This window comes from Callithrix jacchus, chromosome 8, assembly GCF_049354715.1.
Source record: "Callithrix jacchus isolate 240 chromosome 8, calJac240_pri, whole genome shotgun sequence".
Lineage (NCBI taxonomy): Eukaryota > Metazoa > Chordata > Mammalia > Primates > Cebidae > Callithrix > Callithrix jacchus.
Window position 1 is genome coordinate 60,931,582 of NC_133509.1, and position 25,108 is coordinate 60,956,689.

Below are 25,108 nucleotides of genomic sequence, written 5' to 3' on the forward strand. Positions count from 1 at the left end.
GTCAGATAGGCAATTTAGTTAGAAATCTTTAAGAATATCTGGCTGTATCCTACTGCAAATTTTAAAAAGAAATCTTCAATGCAAACTAACCATCACATAATTAACAATCAGAGGAGCTGGATGCAGTGGCTCACACCTGTAATCCTAGCACTTTGGAAGGTAAAGGTAGGAGAATCACTTCAGCTCAGGGGTTCAAGAACAGCCTGGGCAACATAGTGAGACCCTGTCTCTAAAAATAAATGAGAGAGAGAGAGAGAGAAAGATCAGAGGAACATAATGGTTGGAATTAAATATAGCAGTACATGTTCAGATAATGACCTGAATGGGGAAGAAGACAAGCAATTGGAAAAGTACAGATTCTACACATTGCCATGTTCTGTTTAGACCTTGGAAAACTGCTGTTCAATGGAGTCACTATTGGGTTTATTCAATAATTAGAGAAAAAGCAGAAAAATCTATTCTCTGCTAAAGGCTTATATTTAGTGTCTTTCCTATGTAAATCCGAAGTTTTGGATAATTATGGACCAGAATAAATTCCTAAACAGAAGTCTCCTCACCAATAAAGTCATGATTGAGTCAAGCCCTAATTGCTCACAGATAAAGGTAGTGTTGAGGTGTTTATATTTTCTTAACTCTTACTATCTTTTACATTTCTTTATTCAGTTTTAAGTCATTAAAATGCTGCCATCATTTTAGTAATTTATTTATAACAGGAAAAGCTCAATTATGTCCAAGAACTTGTGCTCCTTCTTTTCATACCATTCCCATAGACGTCAAAAATAGGTCTAAATAGCTAGGCATGGTGGCTCACACCTGTAATTCCAGCACTTTGGGAGACCAGGGAGGGCAGATCGTGAGGTCAAGAGATTGAGACCATCCTGGCCAACATGGTGAAACCCTTTCTCTACTAAAAATACAAAACTTAGCTGGGCATGGTGGCATGAGCCTATAGTCCCAGTTACTAGGGAGGCTGAGGCAGGAGAATCACTTGAACCCAGGAGGCAGAGGTTGCAGTGAGCCAAGATTGCACCACTGCACTCCAGCCTGGTGATAGAGTGAGACTCCATCTGAAAAAAAAAATGTTAAAATAATAGTATTCTAAATATCCATACACTATGACAAGAATAAAACTTGAAGAGGAGCTAAGCAATCTGCTTGCCTATACATTGACCTTCTTATGTAACATAGACACATTTGATGCATAGATCATCAGTATTTGTAGAAATGTAGTATCATAATGGAAGATATAAGTGGAAGGATGGTCAATTTTAGTCATCTCATTTTTTCTTATAGTTGACATCCATGTGTGCAGATGATGGCAGTTATTAAATATTGTATTGAAATTCATGTATATGAAAAACAATCTTGGAGATTATTGGGGAATAGAGGAATGCTTTAAGAAGAAAAATCAGGAATTCAAAATATTTGCTGTTGAAGTAAAGCTTCAGTAAATTCAGAAATAAGTCACAAGAAGGCTAAATGTTTAAAGAAAGAAATGCATGCCAACTCAGGTTTTTACATTAATCATTTTTTAATCTTCTCCGGTGTAGAATTTACTTTTATTTTCTAAGTTGATCATTCAAACTTTTACTTCTCCTTTGAATGCATTGAAATATATAATATATATTATCTTTGATGTAGTTTAGTTATTAAAGTAACTTTCCGTAAGTCATAAAAATAATGCTTTTTAAAAAGGAAATTCAGAGGACTGACAAGACATATGTATGGCATACCATTGCACCTCTACCACACAGATTGTCATCCAGATAAGCAATAAGTAAAACAATGTTATCTATGAGCACAATAACTCTATACATAGGAACTCAAATTCTTTTTATTTGGTCATCAAGGAGGCTTCATTTATTTCCTCTTTTTTGGCCTTTTATATTACTCCATTGTATTTTAGTGCTATCTTCTGTTGCATGTGTTTCACAATTAATTCAAAATCTCCTTGTCAAATTATTTATTCTGTAACTTGACTAATGAAAAATATTTCAGAAAAGGTAATTGTGTACTTAAAGAACACATCTAGACATATCAATCTGCTGTCCTGCCATCCTGAATTGTGAAGATAAGCAGTTTTCAGCTAAGGCTGTTAGTGTCTTACCTCCATCAGTGGAGCTTTGGAGAATGGATCCATGGGAGGATATGTCCTATACTTTTCAGATCTGTTTGGCCAGGGTCAGTAAAATTATACTTTATTTACAATATTCTTCTTTTCTCTTGTTGATTATATGGCAGCATACTAAATCAGAGAAATCATAGTGGTGGTGTTTAGTTACACTGGACTTTCATTTTCAGTAATTCTTCAGCGAATAAAAAGATTTTAATGCTTTTTTGGTATTTTTCATCATTAAAACAAAGAGACTGTCAATGTCTCTTTTCAAAATCAACTCCAATTTTTTTTATTCACTTGGTTTTTGCTTTTTTCTCTAGTTAACTGCCTTTCCTAATTCTAAACTTAGCACTTCTAAACTTGAATATCTTCTGCCAAAATACTTTCTGGCTATCTGCCAATGTTTTCAGCACTGATATGTGTCAGCTTTGAGGATTTTTCAGTCTGTTGGTTTGTTTCTCTTTGAATTCATCTTTCTTTATCCCAACTAGCTTCCATATTACACATTTCTGCTTGAGTTTTACTGTGGACGAAGCTATGCTTCCTACTTAGCAAAAATAAATTAAAGAATTCCTTCACTTCTAGAAGCCAGAGAGATCAAGGTGCAGTCTGAGGAGTCTGATCATCACTTAAACTTGGGGGCAAACAAACCAAGCAGAAAGAAGCTTGCTGGTTCCATTAAATTTTATTCTTCCACACTCAGTGAATCTGGAAGATGATTTTACATTTTAACTAACAAGGCTTTTTATTATTTGCAAAAGTTCCAATTTAAAGTCTTGATTGAAGATTCTTTAATTCATCCACAAACCACAAAATGGAATTTTTTATAGACATATTCTTATTTTTTTTAGCAACAGCAGCAACAGTGAGAGTTGAAAAATTTCCAGGCTGTTTTGACGATAAGATCTAAGAACTTGGCATGTTATCTATCACTACTAGACCCCCACAGCTGCATTAGATTTGTTCAGAGTTTTCATATAATTTTTGTACCTTGTTAAGGTAGATGATGTTAACATAAGGTCCTAATGTGTATAATATCAAATTTGTTCTTTACCAATATGTTATGAGATCTCAACTGGCTACTGTATTCTTCTTTATCTCACTACAATGTTGAAGAACACATTTCCATTGGACATTATCTTTCTCAGGTCTGAAGAACATTTGCTCTTGTTCAATATTTAGAGGTTGCATGCTATGGTAGAAAAGGCTCCAAGTTGACTAAGAGGCCAGATTTTTTTTATCCTGTTACGTCTCGGCTTATTTTTTATGATATTTTTGTATTATTTAAGTTGATTTTGTTATAAGGAACAGAAGCTCACCCTAGCTAATGTAGGAAAAAAATAATTTCTTAGAGGATATAAGAAGATACAAGGATAGCTGACTTAAAAGGAAAACAGACCGAGGCGGGCGGATCACAAGGTCAAGAGATGGAGACCATCCTGGACAACATAGAGAAACCCTGTCTCTAAAAATACAAAATACAAAAATACTAAAAATACAAAAATTAGCCGGGTGTTTGGCACGAGCCTGTAGTCCCAGTTACTTGGGAGGCTGAGGCGGAAGAATTGCTTGAACCCAGGAGGCGGAAGCTGCAATGAGCTGAGACTGTGCCACTGTGCTCCAGCCTGGCAACAGAGCAAGACTCTGTCTCAAAAAAAAAAAAGAAAAGAAAAAGAAAACAGAAAAACCTAAAAAATAAAACTCAGGGCAGCTTTTGAAATCCTGGTAGCAACAAAAAAGAATCTCATCAGGTGCTGCTGATGGGATGAAACAGGTTCGAACCGTCTCAGTCTTCTTTTTCTTTTTTTCTCTGCTCTGTCACAAACTTCGGATAAAACATATTTTTCTGATCTAAATTGAAGAACATGAAGGGAAGCAAATCCTCTTGATTGATCTCCTACTAGACTAGACCTAATGGGAGAAGACCACTTCCCTCAAAGCAAAACTCAAGTGGTGTTAATGGGAGAGGGCAGGGAGACCAAATAATAAGATGCAAAAGGATGTGGCAAAATTAACAAGTTCTTCACTCAGACTTTATAGCTTCCAAAGACTTCACCTCATATTGCTACAGTTTGTTTTATTTGAAATATTGGAAAGTAACCATAATCATTCAACTTTATAATCACGTGTGTTTAAATGGAAACCATTTTCTAGCTTTTGCTTTACTGCTTTGGGGCATTTACTTATTCTCCTTTAGTAGGTGACAAATGTAGCTTCCAAACTGACAACATGGCATCTAGTTTTACACATCATCATCCTAACTGCTTGTCCATAACTTTTAGAGTTATTCTAAAATATAATTTTGTGTCTTGGAAGCTTTCAGTGGTTTCAGCATTGTGTATAGATAAAGGTAACACTGTTCTGTAGTCATGCTTGGCAGAATTAGATGCCCATTCTACTTAGTTATTTTAGCATTCTGTCTATAACTTCTTTAAAGTTCTCAAATCACTGAAGAATAATTATTGTGGGACAGAGAAAACATCTGTTTAAAACAGAAGTATTTTAGGTAATTATATATAATTCTGTCTTTCTTGCTGCTCCTCTTTTCTAAGACAATTCATATCTGCTTTCAAAAATTTGTATAGTTCTAGCCAGGCATGGTGGCTCACACCTGTAATCCCAGCAGTTTAGAAGGCAGAGGTAAAAACTCAGGAGTTCAAGGCCAGCCTGCACAACATAGCAAGACTTCAGCTCTAAAAAATAAAATAGCTGGGCATAGTGTTACATGCCTGTAGTCTCAGCTACTTGGGAGGCTAAGGTACAAAAATCACTTGAGCCCAAGAGGTTGAGGTTGAGGCTGCAGTGAGCTATGATTTTGCCACTGCACTATAGCCTGGGTGACAGAGTGAGACCCTATCTCAAAAAGAAAAAAAAAAAAAGGAAAAGGAAAGAAAGATAAACTTATTATAGTTCCTTGTCACATACAGAGCTTCATAGAGGAAGAATAAAAATTGATACATATTTAAGGAAAAACAGCGAAAATTTTAAAAACTCTGTAGGTTCTTCCATTCTGCTAAAAGGTTCATACCTGGAGTGAACAGTTATTGATTTAATGGGCCACCTTAATGAATTTGTATATATGCACAACTGACTTGAATTTCCTTTCTCTGCACAATCAAGTGACAAGTGATGTGAATGTTTTATTTTCTGGTGGCAACATGGGTAGAGCAGTTTAAGGAGCTTGCGAAGTAAAATGAAAAACAAATTTGAAAAAGATTTTGAGGGACAGAGAGTCAAGCAATGTGGAAATCCTTTTAGGTTGGGAAATCTTAATAGTAAAACCAGGCAGTGAGGATTTACCAGAATAAGAACTGCCAAAAGCTTCTGAGAATAGTTGCATCCAGGTTGGGTGCAGTGGTTCACACCTGGAATCCCAGTACTTTGAGAGGCCAAGGCAGGAGGCTTGCTTGAGCCCAGGAGTTTGAGACCAGCCTGGGCAACATGGCAAAACCACATCTCTACAAAAAATGCAAAAAAATTAGCCAGGTATGGTGTGCCTGTAGCCCTAGCTACTCTGGAGGCTGAGTTGGGAGGATCAATTGAGCCCAGGTGATAGAGGCTGCAATGAGAAACATAAAAGTTAATCTATCATGCTAAAAGATCATTGAAATGAAATTGTACCTCTGCACCCCAGCCTGGGTGATAGAGTGAAACCCCATATCAAAAAAGAGAAAAAGAATAGCTGGATTCGATATTTAATTTTAAGTCATTTGCTTTTTCATTTTTCCATGCATTTATATTGGACATTGTGTCTGTCTTTGCAATATTCCTTCCCCTCTTCCCTGATTATGCAGCAACCATTTGGTTTAGATGAGATGAACCTTTCTTCATCCTCCAGCAGTGACAGCAAATTAGTCTAAATGATCAGGTAATCTCATAATACTCTTTACATAACTACTTGGCAAGTAGTCTAGGCTTAATCCAGTCAACCCTTTTCATAACATGAAAAGTGTCTCATTTTCTGAGACACCACTGTTTCCTCTGCCTCAAATTCCCATGACTTCTACAATTCCTTCAAGTTTCTCTTTGAATGCAGCTTCTCCATGAAGTTTTTCTTACTCCCCTAACTGAAAGTTAAACTGTTTTTTGTGCCCTTCTCTGATTACTGTACATTATATTTATTGACTTATTTATTATCTATCTCCCCAGAGGAAAATGCAACTCTGTGACAGCAGAAATTTCTGAGTATTTTTTTTTCACAGCAAATCGCCCAATTCTTGGACCAATAACTGTTTGTTGAATGAATGATTTCATGAAGTTAGAGATTTTTTTTCTACTGCATACAGCCAAAAATCCTAAGGGCTACAACTCTGATTTAATGTCTGTTCACTATACCATTATTACTGTTATTATTTTTAGAAAACTCAGTTATTTCTGGGTGCTTTGGGAAATCTGAGATAAATCATTTGTATTTCCTTTTAGGATAAGTTGATCACAAGAAAATGAAACATTAGTGTTAGAATATATCAAGGAAAGAGGAGTGAAAAGTCAGTAGGAAAACCATGAATCTCCAGAGAAGTCAACAGGTGAGAAAGAAGACTATGTTTTTTAAACATATGCAGAATAGGATCTTAAGCTTGTTCATTTAAATATTAAGGAAAGTATGATAACCCAAGGCTGAGACCGGGTTCTTCCATTTATCATTGTACACAACAATGGTGTTCAATAGATTGTTGTAGAAATGAAATAGCATTGGAAAACAGCTTGGAGTTAGGATTGTCACTAACTAGGTGTTAGACATGTTATTTAGTCTGCTTTGGCTAGGCCCTGGTACCTTCATCTATAAAATGAAAGTGTTGGACTTCATAATTAAGTCCTTTCCAACTATAAAATATCCTATAATTTTAACTGCTTATATGTGAGTGGAGACGTGCACATACTTTCATCTAATGGAAATAAAGATATACTTCTTAAAAATTTCCTTTGCAAATGTATTTTGGTTAATATAGCTGCCATCAATGTGGCTTATAAAATAGTGTTTTCAATGATCTTTTAGCATGATAGATTAACTTTTATGTTCCTAAAGCCATTTCCTCTGAATGCTGCTGAATTCACACTTCACTAATGGCAAGGATCCGATTAGAACTAATTTCATAGAGATTCTTTGACATTTTCAAACACAGAAATGTGTGTGCTTTTCTGAATAAAAATCAGAGCATACCATAAATTGTAAAAGTTACTATAAAAGTTCAGTCTAATATTGGATAGTAGTTATGAAAGTAAAATGCCTGAAAGGCTAAATGCTTACACAATGAGTTTCTTTTAAGTTCTTCCATCCTCCATTTCTTTTAGTTTTATTTCCCATAATTCTCTACACCCAAATCCTCTGGACCTGTTTCCAGACTTTGATCTCTGTCATTATCCACTTTGCCAGTTTCTCAGCTTCACTATTTGATAAAACTGAAAGAAGCTGATGGTGTTTGGCAGCTTAGGCCAACAAGTTGACCTCTTTCACTCAACAGGAGTAAAAAGTCAAGGCAGAAACTCAGTCCCGTGGACAAGGTCTGTATAGGAGAGAGCAGAGACCTCTAAGTGACATAATCTCAAGAAGTTTGTCCCCAAATCCCAAATTAATGAATCTGATACAAGGAAACTTGGGGGAGAAACACAATATCTTAACATTTGTGACTGGACCACTTGATTATATTACTAGGAAGTATGACAATTTCAAGGAATTTTTGCTTCTTGAAGAATTCTTCCCTTGGCTGGACTTAATTCAGAAACTAAATGAGGGTCCTGTTCTTCAATAAGAATTCATTAGTGGAACAAGCCAGAGAAAGTAAAGGCAGGAGAAAGAAAGGAGCTAAAAATGCCTTTACTTTTATCATAAGGAGCCAGTGAGGGAGACACAAGAAGGAACAATAAGGTTTAAGTGAGAGTATAATTATTGAGGCTAAGGAAGTTGTTTAATAAAGAATAAAGTTAATAATTTCAGTGAATTTCCATTTTATTAATGTGTTAAAACAATTTATGATATAAGTAAAAAATGACATAAATTCAAAAATATTTTACAAAATTTATCAGAGAGGTGTCAGATTTCATACTAACACACAGTTGTTTTTTAAAATAAAAATTCCACACAAGTTTTCTTTCTCCATCTCCAAATTCAAATAGATCTTCATTTTCTCCCTCCTATTTTCTCTTCTTTCCTCCCTTCTTACCTTCCCTTCTCCCTCTCCTTTGAGTCCTGCAGGGCATAGTTGAATTTTATGTAGGGGCCATGTTGAATGTGAAAGACAACATGTTCCGAACTGCACTCATATTCAGTGAGTAAGTAGCTCACACTATGAGACCTACTGAGCTGAGGGTGGATTCAGATTTCCCAGCTCATATTCATTTTGGAGCTGAGGTTTAATAATTAGACTAGCACATAAATTGCCTGATTACTTTTTTTTCTTTTTCTTTTTGGTCAAGTGTGCATAACTGAAACTTCAGATGTTCAATGCTATATGATATAACTATTTCATCATGCTGAGGAGAGGCTAAGAATATGGACTAGGAAAAGGCCATTTTAGTACCCATTTAGGTGGTTATAAGTGATATTGGAATAAAATTTATGGACTATATTGAAGAAATGTGAGTCAAGTAACAGAGCTAATTAAGAAGTTTCTGGATCTGTTAGAGAAAGAGGCAATTATTGATGGAATTTTTTAAGAGCAGTGTTTCTCAGACTTTGGAAAGCCTAATTATCACGAGCATTTGGGTAAAAATGCAGATTCTAGCCTTCATTCCAGTAATTCTGATTCTGGTAATATTAGGATGGAAACCAGAAAAGAGAACTTTAAATGAACGAAAGGTGCTATGGATGCTGGTGTCCTCAGGTCTCATTTTGAAGACTCAGGTCCTAAATGGAAAGAGAAGGAAAGACAATGATCATGCATTGTAATTAGTTTTGACAGGGAAAATGGTGTGCTTTCTCCTGAAGGAGAAGAGAAGATTTTTAAAATGAGATTAAGAAAGAACTAAATTGAGGTTAGAAAGAAGATAGTGATCTTAATTTGGAAGATAAAATAGGCTGAAAGATGATCTTTCAGGAGGCAGAGAAAGGTAAAAAACAACCAGGGGAGCCTGGAAAAACATGGGTAAGGTTTGAAACAGCTCTTACAGCAGAGTGACTATGGCAGGGCACTAGTCTGCTTGGATTTTCATAATTTTATCTGTTAAATAATGAGATTGGAGCATCATGAACTTTGAGGTCCTTCCCAACTGTAAACAATTGTTCTCTTCTGTGGGTGAAGTTTCTGTCAGCACATCATTTCTGAGGAGTATAAAGTACCACTATCCATAACAGTTATCACAGCAGGTATTTTCTTCAGGGCTCAGGGACAGGCCCTCTGAAGACAACATATTTTCATCTTAAGGAAAAATGACTTCAACTATAATCTCCCTACTGCCTAACCTCCATTTTGACTCTAAGAATTATTTTCCTAAAGAGTGAACAATAAATTAAACATTGTTAAACAGCAGTGATTAGCCAGTTTAAAATTAGGTAGTATAAATTTTTGGAAAACTGGGTCTGTAGGATTCTACAATGTTGTCCCATTTTGGCAAGCAAATCCATAAGTAACTTGAAAGGCGAAGATCTACTTGTAAATTCTAGATTCTTGTTTTCTCTTTCTACTGGTCTTTTTCATTATAGGCATGGGATTTTTGTTGTTGTTGTTACTCTTGTTTTTGTTTTTCCTGTCTCATCTTTTAACTTGACTCTCCTTATTCATGTTAACTATAAATGTTGGGAAACTGGTTTTACAGCATCTATCATATCCTTCTTGAAAGAGATTCAGACAAGCACTTGGAGAGTTAGAAATTGCAATCCAGGCCAGGCATGGTGGCTCACGCCTATAATCCCAGCACTTTGGGAGGCCGAGGCGGGTGGATCAGGAGGTCAAGAGATCGAGACCATTCTGGTCAACAAGGTGAAACCCCATCTCTACTAAAAATACAAAAATTAGCTGGGCATGGTGGTGCATGCCTATAATCCCAGCTACTCAGAAGGCTGAGGCAGGAGAATTCCTTGAACCCAGAAGGCGGAGGTTGCAGTGAGCCGAGATTGTGCCATTGCACCCCAGTCTGGGTAACAACAGCGAAACTTCATCTCAAAAAAAAAAAAGAAATTGCAATCCATTCTACTTTCAACTTAGGTATGGTAGGTGGCAGCGCTCTGATCTGATGCCGATGAACAGACTGAATTATAAATACAAAGCTAATATTTATTGTATGCTTTTTGTGATTCAGGCCTCTCTAGTATCAAAAGAGAGTGCCCAAAGGGTGTCATTGTGTATAGAAAGTGTGGTATTTAATTTTGTTGAGTCGACTAGGCTATGGATCCAGTGTTTTGGTCAAACACCAGTCTAAGAGATACTATGAAGACATTTTCTTAATGTGATTATTATTTAAATAACTGGACTGACTAAAGCAGTTTACCATCCATAACGTGGGTGGGCATTATCCCATTAGCTGAAGGCCTTAAGAAAAAAGACAAAAGGTTCCTGAAAAAAGGGAATTGCACCTCCAGATTGCCTTTGGATGCAAGATTGCAATGTCAACTTTTGCTGAAATTTCCAGCCTATCAGCCTGTCCTGCCCTGTGAATTTTAGATTTGTTAGCCCTATAATTACATGAGCCAATTGCATAAAATCTCTCACTCTGTGTATGTATATACATATATGTGTGTGTATATATATGTATGTGTCTGTATATATGTGTACATATATATATATATATATACACACACCCACATATATGTATATATATCTGTGTGTATGATGTATATGTCAGGGTTCTCTAGAAAATCAGAACCAACAGGAAAGCATATATCTATATTTATATACAATCTATATATCTCCTGAAGAACCCTAATACAGAAGGCAATTGATAAAACATGAAAACTCCTAATGGGTCAGTGGCTTCAATCTATTTGGCATGACGAACATTCTCAAGACTCAGATGAAATACACAAACTTTCTACCCAGAAAAATCTGTTTGCAGTTACATACATATAAAATTTTGCATACCTATTCATGCAAGGTATCTGCAAATTAATCCTTGCACTGGGTTTAGATATCAAATTGATTTGTTTCTAAGTAAAATGCAATGAGACCTTCTAGGTTGGAGGTCTTATTAACTTTCACTCAGATTGCAGATAGAAGTCAAAGGCCAAAAATACGGTGGGCAGACAAGAATATTATTTACAGTCTTCTTCTGCTAGGACCTGAAACAAACAAACAAACAAACAAAAAAACCTGCTTCTGTTGATACACTTTTAAAGGACATTAGAAATTGCAAAATGTATACTTCCTGAGGCAGTTTCCTTGCCAGCATAGGGTATAAAGCCAAAAAGTTAATGGGAAGGGAGGGCTCCCATATGACAGTTGAATTGACACAGTAATTTTAGCAAACACACTCAGAAACTCAACTACTAGAATGAGCACGAGAAATAGATAAAAATGAGAGCAACCCAAACAGGCATTGATTCTTAATCCCAAATTGTCAATGGAAGATTGCATAAATTCCTCCCAGAATCAATTCTTTGTTTCTCATTACTGTATGGAAAATTATTCATTTTAAGATGATTTTGTAGATATTTAAAATAAAATTTTGGGGAGTTGATTTTCAAAGGGCTACTATCTCAAGTAGTGATCTTTGACCCATAAATATGAGCAAAAAGTGGCTGCTAGGGATTAATACAAAGATGACTCAGATTCTGTAAAAGTTTATTAAAAACAAATAAAAAAAGTATAAAGTAGAGAAACACAAAATATGAAGGATGTTATATGCTGAATTTAAAAGATCGGAGATATTCAGTTAAATATTTGGTAGGTTAACTCATTTCTTGTATGTATCAAAAAATCTTGTTCTCAACATATATATGTACAACCTCTTATTAAGTCATTGTACTTTAATGCTGTACTGTTATCAAAAATGTTCAGACCCTTGCATACAAGAAGCATAAGCTAAGAAAGGGAGAGTGCTATCATAGCATTGTGTACAGTTTTGCAATTAATTTGATTCTAGGCAAGTTCAGGCCTATCTAGAGGTGCAGTATAATAGCATAGAATAAGATTTTGTTAAGGATTGGCAAGTCATGTTATAACAAATTCTGTGTATAATAACATGGTATGATGGTTAATTTTATGTGCCAACTTGACTAAGCCACAGAATGCTCGTATATTTGATCAAATACTATTCTAATGTGTCTGTGAAGGTGTTTTAAGGTGGGATTAATATGTAAATATGTAGAATGAATAAAACAGATTGCCTTCCCTTTTGTGGGTGAGCCTGGGTCAATCAGTTGAAGGTCTGACTTAAACGGAAACAACAGCTCTTCCTAGGTCTCAAATCTGTCAGATTTCAGACCGAAACTATACCATCAGCTGTCCTGGATCTCTAATTTGGTGACTAACCTTGCAGATTTTGGGACTTGTCTGTTTCTATAATTGTCTGGGCCAATTCTTTATAATAAACCTCTTTCTCTGTCTATGTATATACGTTCTATTAGTTCTGCTTCTCTGGAAAATCCTGACCAATACACATAACATAAAATAGTTTAAGCACTTCTTTTAAATTTTGGATGCTTCTGTGTTTTTTATGATAATATTATTGTAGGCTTTATATTCGTGCATAACTTTAATATTTAAACTACTATTTTTTCAAATGTTTAAAACTACTCTGAAAACTAAAATTATTGGCAAAATATGAAAAATTTGGAAAGAATCCTGTGATTAGATTGATCCGGTTTAAGATGATATAAGGTGTTGTATTATGTTAGTAAGGTTATTCAGTTGATGTTATCCACACTAATAAAAACATAGAATAAAATATTTTGCCAGAAATTCTACAAAATCACTACAAATTTAAAGACGAGAAAGTTAAAGGCTAGTTATTTTTGTTGGAATCATTTTTATGGCAATAAAAGTTACTCAAATCCTTGATGTGTTTATGCAGTGAAATTTTGAAAAGAATTTTACAATCTCTGCTAAGTTACTACATCATGAAACAAAACAAAGTGAGCATAAAAATAGGCTTTCAAATTCTTTCAGGATAAATGAAACAGCTTAATGTTATTGAAAATTTATGCAAACACAATTTGAATCTGATGCTGAAAATGCACTTATTAAATGACATTATATTATATTGTAACAATTAAATTAGATTAGCAGGCAGCTAAGAAAATACAATTAGTACATTGTCTGAAAATAAAGCTAAGAGAAGAATGTGCATACAAGTTATATGACAATTAGTTTACAGACTGACACGTGAAATCTTTACAATTCAACTGGGCAAGAGAAAAAATAGTTTAGAGTTCCCTATTTGTTTATTTTTGTATAATATGTGACATAAGGGAACTTATTACTTTGCAAATCACTTGGCACAAACAGAAAAATAAATATGTTTTAAATATTTCAGGAAAAAATCAATAAAAATCAGCTTAAGTTCTCCAAATTTTAAAATATAACACAAATGAATATTTCATTATAAATATTTAAGTTTAGTCCATTTATCCATGCTCTTTCAGAATGAATACAGCTATAATTATGTGCCATACTCTAAGCTAATTCATGTGTAAGTGGCATTTGTAAATATTATCTCACTTAATATCCTATGAGGTAGATCTAACTAGTATTCCTAATTTACATCTCAAGTAAATGGTTTAAAGAGGTAAAGGTCAAATAGCAATTAAATGGCGGAGGCAGAGCTCTAGTTGGAGGTCATTCAGCCTTCAAACCTTATTCCTTTAACAACTATTATATTATAAGTTGTAAGAATTCAACTTTGAAATAATAGTTTTCTCTAAATCCTCTTTCATGCTTGTTCATGGATCAGTTAAATTAAAGTGTGTCATGAGATTGCAAGGCATGTCATTCAAAACTATTGCATTTAGAAATCAATTTTCTATGTGAATTCAGACGTTCTTCTAAAGGTAAACCAAATTAAATAAAGAAATTAATTAAAGGTTGATGTTGAGGCTACTATGATAAGCATACCACAGAAAATTTAAAAATTTATAGAAACAATATCATTGTTCTCGTTTAATTACTTTCTATTCAGTAACTATTTTAAATTTAAACTTAGAAAATGTGGTCATACTGAAGTTAACATTTTCATCTCTTCCTTGAGTTCAGTTTAAGATTTGACTTGAAAAATTACAGATTTTATTCAAAATGAACATTTAGTTATGACAAATATGACCTCATATTTAAAACAAAACCCGGTAAAAAACCTCAAACCATCTGACATCCAAGTCTTCAAACTGAATCCGGAATTCTTATCAATGAACTATGCTGTTTACAGATACGTTTGTCTAAATACATTACAAATATTTAAATAATCAAAATTTTAAAAACTATAAAAGAAATGAAAGTAAAGAAAATCAGTAGTTTTTTTCAAGAAAAAGTTTACAGTATCAGGAAAGGTATATGTTTTTTTTATTAGAGATTTACTAAGCTATCAAAAATAAAAGTCTTTCTTTTTGGTTAATTTATTTTAATTTCCTATATAATTTGACATGTTGCATTTCAGTTTTGCTGCAAATGTAGATAATAAACCTTTTGAACCCTTTGCTTATTTGATAAGTATTTTTAAGAAATTACCTTCACCTGCATTGTGTTTCCATTTTACTGTAGAATCATATCATTCTCTACCTCAAAAACAGCTTCTTTCCTATAATCTATTCTTTCACAATGGTATCTGGAATTTTATACTTTTTCCTAGTGTTTAAAGAGATTATTTCTTGTTTTTCAATCATATAGTGCATTAAACCTTTTATGAACCTTCAAACACTGCTTTGCTCTTACTAGCAGGTTACCAAAATCAAAAATTATTTTTTAAAAATTTTTTATTTCATTTTAGGTTTTGGGGTACATGTGCAGAACAAGCAAGACAGTTGCATAGGTACACACATGGCAGTGTGTTTTGCTTCCTTTCTCCCCTTCACCCACATTTGGCATTTCTCCCCAGGCTATCCCTCCCCAGCTCCCCCACCCTCGCTGGCCCTCCCCTTTCCCCCCAATAGGACCCAGTGTTTAGTACTCCCCTCCCTGTGTCCATGTGTTCTCATTTTTTATCACCTGCCTATGAGTGAGAATATGCGGTATTTCATTTTCTGTTCTTTTGTCAGTTTACTGAGAATGATGTTCTCCAGATTCATCCATGTCCCTACAAATGACATGAACTCATCATTTCTGATTGCTGCATAATATTCCATGGTGTATATGTGCCACATTTTCCCAATCCAGTCTATCATCAATGGGCATTTGGGTTGGTTCCAGGTCTTTGCTATTGTAAACAGTGCTGCAATGAACATTTGTGTGCATGTGTCCTTATAGCAGAACGATTAATAGTCTTTGGATATATACCCAGTAATGGGATTGCTGAGTCAAATGGAATTTCTATTTCTAAGGCCTTGAGGAATCACCACACTGTCTTCCACAAAGGTTGAACTAATTTATACTCCCACCAACAGTGTAAAAGTGTTCCTATTTCTCCACATCCTCTCCAGCATCTGTTGTCTCCAGATTTTTTAATGATCGCCATTCTAACTGGCATGAGATGGTATCTCAATGTGGTTTTGATTTGCATCTCTCTAATGACCAGTGATGATGAGCATTTTTTTCATATGATTGTTGGCCTCATATGTATCTTCTTTTGTAACGTGTCAGTTCATATCCTTTGCTCATTTTTGAATGGGCTTGTTTCTTTTTTTCCTGTAAATCTGTTTGAGTTCTTTGAAAATTCTGGATATCAGCCCTTTGTCAGATGGGTAAACTGCAAAAATTTTTTCCCATTCTGTTTGTTGCCAATTCACTCTAGTGACTGTTTCTTTTGCTGTGCAGAAGCTGTGGAGTTTCATTAGGTCCCATTTGTCTATTTTGGCTTTTGTTGCCAATGCTTTTGGTGTTTTGTTCATGAAGTCCTTGTCTACTCCTATGTCCTGGATGGTTTTGCCTAGATTTTCTTCTAGGGTTTTTATGGTGCCAGGTCTTATGTTTAAGTCTTTAATCCATCTGGAGTTATTTTAGTGTAAGGTGTCAGGAAGGGGTCCAGTTTCTGCTTTCTGCACATGGCTAGCCAGTTTTCCCAACACCATTTATTAAACAGGGAATCCTTTCCCCAATGCTTGTTTTTGTCAGGTTTATCAAAGATTGTATGGTTTTAGATATGTTGTGTTGCCTCCGATGCCTCTGTTTTGTTCCATTGGTCTATATCTCTGTTTTGGTACCAGTACCATGCTGTTTTGATTACTGTAGCCTTGTAGTATAGTTTGAAATCCGGTAGTGTGATGCCCCCCACTGTGTTCTTTTTGCTTAGAATTAACTTGGCTATGTAGGCTTTCTTTTGGTTCCATATGAAGTTCATGGTGGTTTTTTCCACTTCTGTGAAGAAAGTCAATGGTAGCTTGATGGGGATAGCGTTGATTCTGTAAATTACTTTGGGCAGTATAGCCATTTTCATGATATTAATTCTTCCTAACCAGGAACATGGAATGTTTCTCCATCTGTTTGTGTCCTCTCTGATTTCATTGAGCAGTGGTTAGTAGTTTTCCTTGCAGAGGTCTCTTACCTTCCTTGTGAGTTGCATTCCTAGGTATTTTATTCTTTTTGTAGCAATTGTGAATGGCAGTTTGTTCTTGATTTGGCTTTTTTAAAGTCTGTTATTGGTGTAGACGAATGCTTGTGATTTTTTCACATTGATTTTATATCCTGAGACTTTGCTGAAGTTGCTTATCAGTTTCAGGAGTTTTTGGGCTGAGGCGATGGGGTCTTCTAGGTATACTATCATGTCGTCTGCAAATAGAGACGATTTGGCTTCCACCTTCCTATTTGAATACCCTTTATTTCTTTTTCTTGCCTGATTGCTCTGGCTAGAACTTCCAGTACTGTATTGAATAGGAGTGTTGAAAGAGGGCATCCTTGTCTAGTGCCAGATTTCACAGGGAATGCTTCCAGTTTTTGCCCCTTCAGTATGATATTGGCTGTTGGTTTGTCATAAATAGCTTTTATTACCTTGAGATACGTTCCATCGATACCGAGTTTATTGAGGGTTTTTAGCATAAAGGGCTGTTGAATTTTGTCAAATGCCTTCTCTTCATCAATTGAGATAATCATGTGGTTTTTGTTTTTGGTTCTGTTTATGTGATGAATTACGTTTATAGACTTGCGTATGTTGAACCAGCCTTGCATCCCCGGGATGAATCCTACTTGATCATGATGAATAAGTTTTTTGATTTGCTGTTGCAATCGGCTTGCCAATATTTTATTGAAGATTTTTGCATCTATGTTCATCATGGATATTGGCCTGAAGTTTTCTTTTCTAGTTGGGTCTCTGCCGGGTTTTGGTATCAGAATGATGTTGGTCTCGTAAAATGATTTGGGAAGGATTCCCTCTTTTTGGATTATTTGGAATAGTTTCAGAAGGAATGGTACCAGCTCCTCTTTGTGTGTCTGGTAGAATTTGGCTGTGAACCCCTCTGGACCTGGGCTTTTTTGTGTGGTAGGCTCTTAATTGCTGCCTCAACTTCTGACCTTGTTATTGGTCTATTTATAGTTTCAGCTTCCTCCTGGTTTAGGCTTGAGAGGACAGAGGAGTTGAGAAAATTATTCATTTCTTCCAGGTTTACTAGTTTATGTGCATTGAGTTGTTTGTAATATTCTCTGATGATGAATTGAACTTCTGTGGAATCTGTAATGATTTCCCCTTTATCATTTTTTATTGCATCTATTTGGTTGTTCTCTCTTTTCTTTTTTATCAATCTTGCTTGTGGTCTGTCTATTTTGTTGATCTTTTCAAAAACCAGCTCTTGGATTTACTGAGTTTCTGAAGGGTTTTTCGTGTCTCTATCTCCTTCTGTACAGCTCTGATCTTAGTTATTTCTTGTCTTCTGCTAGCTTTTGAGTTTTTTTTATCTTGCTCCTCTAGCTCTTTCAATTTTGACGATAGGGTGTCAATTTTGGATCTCTCCATTCTCCTCATATGGGCACTTATTGCTATATACTTTCCTCTAGAGACTGCTTTAAATGTGTCCCAGAGATTCTGGCATGTTGTGTCTTTGTTCTCATTGGTTTCGAAGAACTTCTTTATTTGTGCCTTCATTTCATTGTTTATCCAATCAACATTCAAGAGCCAGTTGTTCAGTTTCCATGAAGCTGTGCGGTTCTGGGTCGGTTTCTGAATTCTGAGTTCTAACTTGATTGCACTATGGTCTGAGAGACTGTTTGTTATGATTTCAGTTGTTTTGCATTTGTTGAGGAGTGCTTTACTTCCAATTATGTGGTCAATTTTAGAGTAAGTGTGATGTGGTGCTGAGAAGAATGTATATTCTGTGGATTTGGGGTGGAGAGTTCTGTAGATGTCTATCACGTTTGCTTGTTTCAGGTCTGAGTTCAAGCCCTGGATATCCTTGTTAATTTTTTTCCTGGTTGATCTGTCTAATATTGACAGTGGAGGGTTAAAGTCTCCCACTATTATTGTGTGGGAGTCTAAGTCTCTTTGTAAGTCATTAAGAACTTGCCTTATGTATCTGGGTGCTCCTGTATTGGGTTCGTATATGTTTAGGATCGTTAGCTCTTCTTGTTGTTTCGATCCTTTTACCATTATGTAATGGCCTACTTTGTCTCTTTTGATCTATGTTGCTTTAAAGTCTATTTTATCAGAGATGAGCATTGCAACTCCTGCTTTTTTTTGCCCTCCATTTGCTTGGTAAATCTTCCTCCATCCCTTTATTTTGAGCCTTTGTGTATCCTTGCATGTGAGATGGGTTTCCTGGATACAGCACACTGATGGGTTTTGGATTTTTATCCAATTTGCCAGTCTGTGTGTTTTGATTGCTGCATTTAGTCCATTTACATTTAGGGTTAATATTGTTATGTGTGAATTTGATACTGCCATTTTAATGCTAGCTGGCTGTTTTGCCCATTAGTTGATGTAGATTCTTCATTATGTTGATGCTCCTTAGCATTTAGTGTGATTTTGGAATGGCTGGTACTGGTTGTTCCTTTCTATGTGTCGTGCCTCTTTCAGGAGCTCTAGTAAAGCAGGCCTGGTGGTGACAAACTCTCTGAGTACTTGCTTGTTCGCAAAGGATTTTATTTTTCCTTCACTTATGAAGCTCAATTTGGCTGGATATGAAATTCTGGGTTGAAAGTTCTTTTCTTTAAGCATGTTGAATATTGGCCCCCACTCTCTTCTGGCTTGTAGAGTTTCTGCTGAGACATCTGCTGTGAGTCTGATGAGCTTCCCTTTGTGGGTGACCCGACCTTTCTCTCTGGCTGCCCTTAGTATTTTCTCCTTTATTTCAACCCTGGTGAATCTGATGATTATGTGCTTTGGTGTTGCTCTTCTTGCGGAATATCTTTGTGGTGTTCTCTGTATTTCCTGCATTTGAGTGTTGGCCTGTCTTGCTAGGTGGGGGAAATTTTCTTGGATAATATCCTGAAGAGTATTTTCCAGCTTGGATTCATTCTCTTCATCACATTCTGGTACACCTATCAAACGTAGGTTAGGTCTCTTCACATATTCCCACATTTCTTGGAGATTTTGTTCATTCTTTTTTGCGTTTTGTTCTCTAATCTTGGTTCCTCGTTTTATTTCATTGAGTTGATCTTCGACTTCTGATATTCTTTCTTCTGCTTGGTCAATACGGCTGTCGAAACTTGTGCATGCTTTGCGAAGTTCTGGTTTTGTGTTTTTCAGCTCCTTCAATTCATTCATATTCCTCTCTAAGTTATCCATTCTTGTTATTATTTCCTTGAATCTTTTTTCAAATCTTTTTTCAAGGTTCTTAGTTTCTTTGCATTGATTTAAAACATGTCCTTGTAGATCACAAAAGTTTCTCATTATCCGTCTTCTGAAGTCTATTTCCATCATTTTGTCACAGTCATTCTCCATCCAGCTTTGTTCCCTTGCTGGTGAGGAGTTTTGGTCCTTTGTAGGAGGTAAGGTTTTTTGGTTTCAGGTGTTTTCCTCCTTTTTGTGCTGGTTTCTTCCCATCTTTGTGGATTTATCCACCTGTCGTCTGAGTAGTTGTTGACTTTTCGATTGGGTCTCTGAGTGGATGCCCAGATTGTTGATGATGAAGTATTTCTGTTACTTTGTTTTCCTTCTACCAGTCTAGCCCCTTCACTGTCCGACTGTTGAGGTCCACTCCAGGCCCTGATAGTCTGGGGTGCACCTATAGCAGCTGCGGAACAGTGAGGGGTGCTACCAGTTTCTTTATCTGCTATCTTTGTTCCAGAATGATGCCTGCCAAATGTCAGTCTTCTGGAGATAGAGGGGTCAGGGAGCTGCTTGAGGAGACAGTCTGTATTTTATAGGAGCTCAAGTGCTGAGCTGTGAGCTCTGTTGTTCATTCAAGGCTGTTAGGCTGCTACGTTTAATTCTGCTGCAGCAGAACTCATAAAATAACCCCTTTTTTTCTCAGATGGTCTGTCACAGGGGGTTGGGGCTTTCTCTATGAGTGTCCGTTGCACTGTCCTGCCCAGCTAGGAGGCAGTCTAGTCACTATTTGCCTGCCGAGGCTCCGCCATGCTGGTGTGAGGTTCGCCCTGTTGCTGCAGGCTCTGCCCTGCTGCTGCAGTCTCCACCCTGCTGCCACGGGCTTTGCCCTGTGGAGGAGTCTGTCTGTTGTGGCGGGTTGCCTCGGCAATGGCAGGCTGCATCAGCAATGGGAGCATACGTCAGTAGGGGCGGATTGCCTCAGTAATGGCAGACACCCCTCCCCCACTGAGCTGCACCATCCTGGGTTCAGCTATGCCCGCAGTGAACCTCTCCAGCCAGAGCATTTGGAATTGCCGTTTTGTTTGTCCCACTGCGCTACTGCAAATGCCGTTTCCCTGGAATCTCCTGGCCTGGCTCACTGTCCAAGTCCCGTTCAATCAGATGGATATGCCAATCTGCCCTCTCAAGTCTCACATTGCCGGTTCAACAGGGCACCCGGACCCGTGTGCTTTGCGCAGAGTGCTGTGGAGCGCCGCTGCGCTGCAGCACCGGCCACCGACTGCACCGGCCGCCAGCTGCACCAGCCAAAACCACTGCGCTGGAGCCCCATGTCTCTTTTATACCTGGGAATTTCCTCGTTCTGTGGGCAACAAAGATCCGTCTGGAAATGCGGCCCTGACTCACCCTCCATGCGTTCACCGAGAGCTTCAATCCTGGGTTGTTCCCACCATGCCATCTTGAGTTGGTCCAACCAAAATAAAAAATTCTATAATTAGTAGTATATATCAAATTTAAATAACAAAATACATACATTTATTTCTTTTTTATCTTCCTAATACTACATGGCCAATTTCACATTCAACCATGTCAGAATTATCTGTGACCAAAATATGCAGAGCCTCAATTTGCAATGGCTTGTAAATATAGGTGTACATGTTGTGGGATTAATACTTTTCATGCATAGCAAATCAGAACAAACATATTTTCTTCAGTCATGTCAGACCCTGACAATGTCATATTCACATGCCCTTCACAACTAAGACCAAGACATTCACAATTTATAAAGAGACTGATTTGATAAGTGACAGAAACTGACAAGCACCAGCTTCAGATATCATTTTGGAGATCCTGCATTTATGATTTATGTAAAATTCGTAAAGTCATGTATCCAAAATTACATTTTTAGTAATAGAATGATAGTATGTGCATTTTATTAGAAACAGTAAAGAAAATACTCCTATTTACCTTTTCCCTACTTAATAATTTCCTAGTTAATAATTTAGACATTTTGCAATATTTATTATAGTTTAAGCTTATTAAAATGACAAACGTAGTAAAGACACCTGATTTGAAGAAGAAAAGAGGGGTACAAAAAGGTACCTTGGGATCTGATAGACTTATTAGCTGGATGACTTTGACAAGTTTCTTAATCCTCTAAGTAGCAACTTTTAAAATCTGAAATATGAGAATATTAAGGACTACCTCACATGTTTTTGTGAGGATTAAATTTTTAATCAGTACAAAATTGCTAGTGCAGTCTGGCTGGAAGTAGGTACAGTACTCAGTAAACACTCATTCTCTGCTCCTGTTTTCTCAGTGTTTTTCTCTCTATAACTGTCTAGAATTATTTTACCCAATATGGTAACCAACAACCATGTGAAACTTTTGAGCACCTGAGGTGTGGCTATTCTAAAATGATATGTGCTGTAAGTGAAAAATATATACTAGATTTTGAAGACTTATAATAAAAAATGCAAAATCTCTAATTTAATGTTTATATTGATTACATGTTAAAATGGTACTATTTTATATGTATTAATGTGCATGAAATACAGTATTAATTTCATGTTTATTTTTCTTAATGTACTGCAAGAAAATTTTAAACTACATATGTATTTGTGTTTCACATTGTATCTCTATTGAATAGTGCTTATCTAGAAATGAAAAGATTGTAGAATTCCAATATGTTAATAAAATTTTCAAATTATATAAGAAAAGAAAATTGTTCTACTATGCTTTAATACTTTAGATTTTTTATAGAAACAAATAATATATTATTACAATATCATAAAAAGCAAAGTAAATCATATCAGCTAACAAACATTTAGAGTTACAAGGTAAAAAGGAGTTTCTCTTTATTTGTCTCATATAATTTAAAAAATGGGAATAAAGTGAAAAAAAATCATATTGTTATCCTTGCTTTCCCTGCCTTGAATATAATGGCTGTATAGGGCATCACCCAAGCCATATTCTTTACAGCCAATGAAATCAAGTGTTCTCCTGAACTACCTAAGATGTATTGGGGTCTTGACCAGTCAGATTCCTTAACCTAGAGAGGGCCATAATCAATTTCTCAGAAGGTAGAGAAAGTGACAAGAGAAGCTGCTAGTATTAGCTATTCTGAGCAACTTCTACACCGTATAATAAAGCATGCTTTGTAAAATGCGAGTCTGCTCATGTCTTTTACCTTCTTAAAATCTTCAATTACTCCTCACAGTTTCTAAGAGTTAGAAGTCTAATTTATTGAACAGAAGTTTCCTTTGTTTACATACATATAAAATTGCTTTTTCTCCTTTTCCCTATAAAGATGTGGAACATTTCAGGGATGGGAGTCTTCTCTGCCTCATGCCTATTTTAGACCATGCAGTCCACCCTTACCTGGCCTAGCCCACACTTCTGGGATAATAAGAGGATGTGAAAACTGTTTGCTTTGCTATTATTCTGCTTGTAATCTTCCCCCCTCCCCTCAAAAAAGTTCTTGTACTTTATACCTGTCCTCTTAGCATGTATATTCCAGTGAAGAGACAGACGATAATAAATAAAAGAGATATCTTAAATATATGGAATTAGATAGTGAGAGCTACTAAGGAAAAACAAGTATTGAAGAGGAATAAGAAGTACTTATTGCGGAAGTTTGGATTTTAGATGGGATGATGCTATGGTCTGTATGTTTGTGTCCCCCCCATCAAATTCATATGTGAAAATCCAATCACTAAGGTGATGCTATAAGCAGGTGACACCTTGGTAAGTGATTAGCTCGTAAGCCTACAGTTGTCATGAGTAGGGTTAGTGTTCTTACAGAAGAGCCTTCAGAGAGCTGCCTTGCTCCTTGCACCATATAAGGACACAACAAGAAGGACACTGCCATCTACAAACCAGAAAGCAGACCCTCACTAGACATAGAAACTGCTGGCCATTGATCTTGGACTCCTTAGCCTCCAGTACTTTGAGAAATAAATTTTTTTTGTTTGTAAGATACAACATATTGTACTGACCCAAAACAAAAAACAAAATGAAGAAGTACAATAGAAAATAATATAATTTACTGCAGCAATAATAGTAATTATTTCAAACTGATACACTCACATTAAGCTGTGCATTTACTGGGAAATTATATATAACGTGTTTCTTAATGTGGGTCATATACAAAGAGTTTGAAAAATACTATGCTGGCTGATAAGAGGACTTCTTAAATGGCGTCTGCTACAGAGAGGTTAAGAAAATGAATGCAAGAAGGAAGATGTGGTGGGCTCTTAACTCCAGGAAAAATGAAAGCTTAGGGCTAAATGAAGCTTAGTAAGGCATCAATTTAGCCTATCTGTTGAATTAGCGATTTTTTCAAAAAGTGCACTTAATGGCTAGAGATTCTTGTTCTTTTTATTTTGATATCCTTGTGTGCATTCGTGCAGATGTATAGTTGTATGTATTTATGTGATTTACCATAGTGACCATCAGTGAAAGCCTGAAAAAAAATAAAGAGACCATATGCTTATTTTAAATATAAGTAAGGTAAATGAGAATAGAAGCCAGGCATGGTGGTGCATTCCGGTAGTCCCTTCTACTGGGGAGGTGGATATGGAAGGATGGCTTGAGCATAGAATTTAGAGGTTGCGGTGAGCTATTATCACACTACTGCACTCCAGCCTGGACAACAGAGCAAGATCCTGTTTTGAAAAAAAAGAAGAAGAAGAAATTGAGAACAGAACCCAAGAGGTGGAATGATATGGAGAAGGCTATTTTGTGAGAGCTAGCAGAGACCTGCGGAAAGAATTAAGAGCTGAGCTTTATAAAGGCCCATGTTAGATTTTCAAACCCAGTCCACATAGGAATTTTCTAAGACTCAGTCTTGGTCCTTTGACAAATCTCCTGCACCACTTTCCTCATTAAGTGTGCCTCTTTTGATTCTGCAGTTATTATTTTAATGCAGATGATTCTTAATAAATCTCTATTCATAAACACAGTTTTGTCTGACTTCCAGTGTTTCATCTTCAAATGCTGCTAAGCAGTTGTTTGAATATCTCTTTTACTGTGTTTTCTGGCTCACAGCCTTAGAACCTAAACTGCATTCAGGACTGTCCATATATATCTGGAGAGCTGGCAGTTCAGGCCTACTAGGGATAACTGTGCATGAGAAAATGAAACATCCTTTAGTTTCTCCTAAAGATATAATTAGGAGAAAATCAAACTCTATAAAGTTGATTAAAAAATAAGAAGATAGTGATGAACTGAGAACACTTGGGCACAGGGAAGGGAACAACACTCACAGGACTAGGTGGGAGG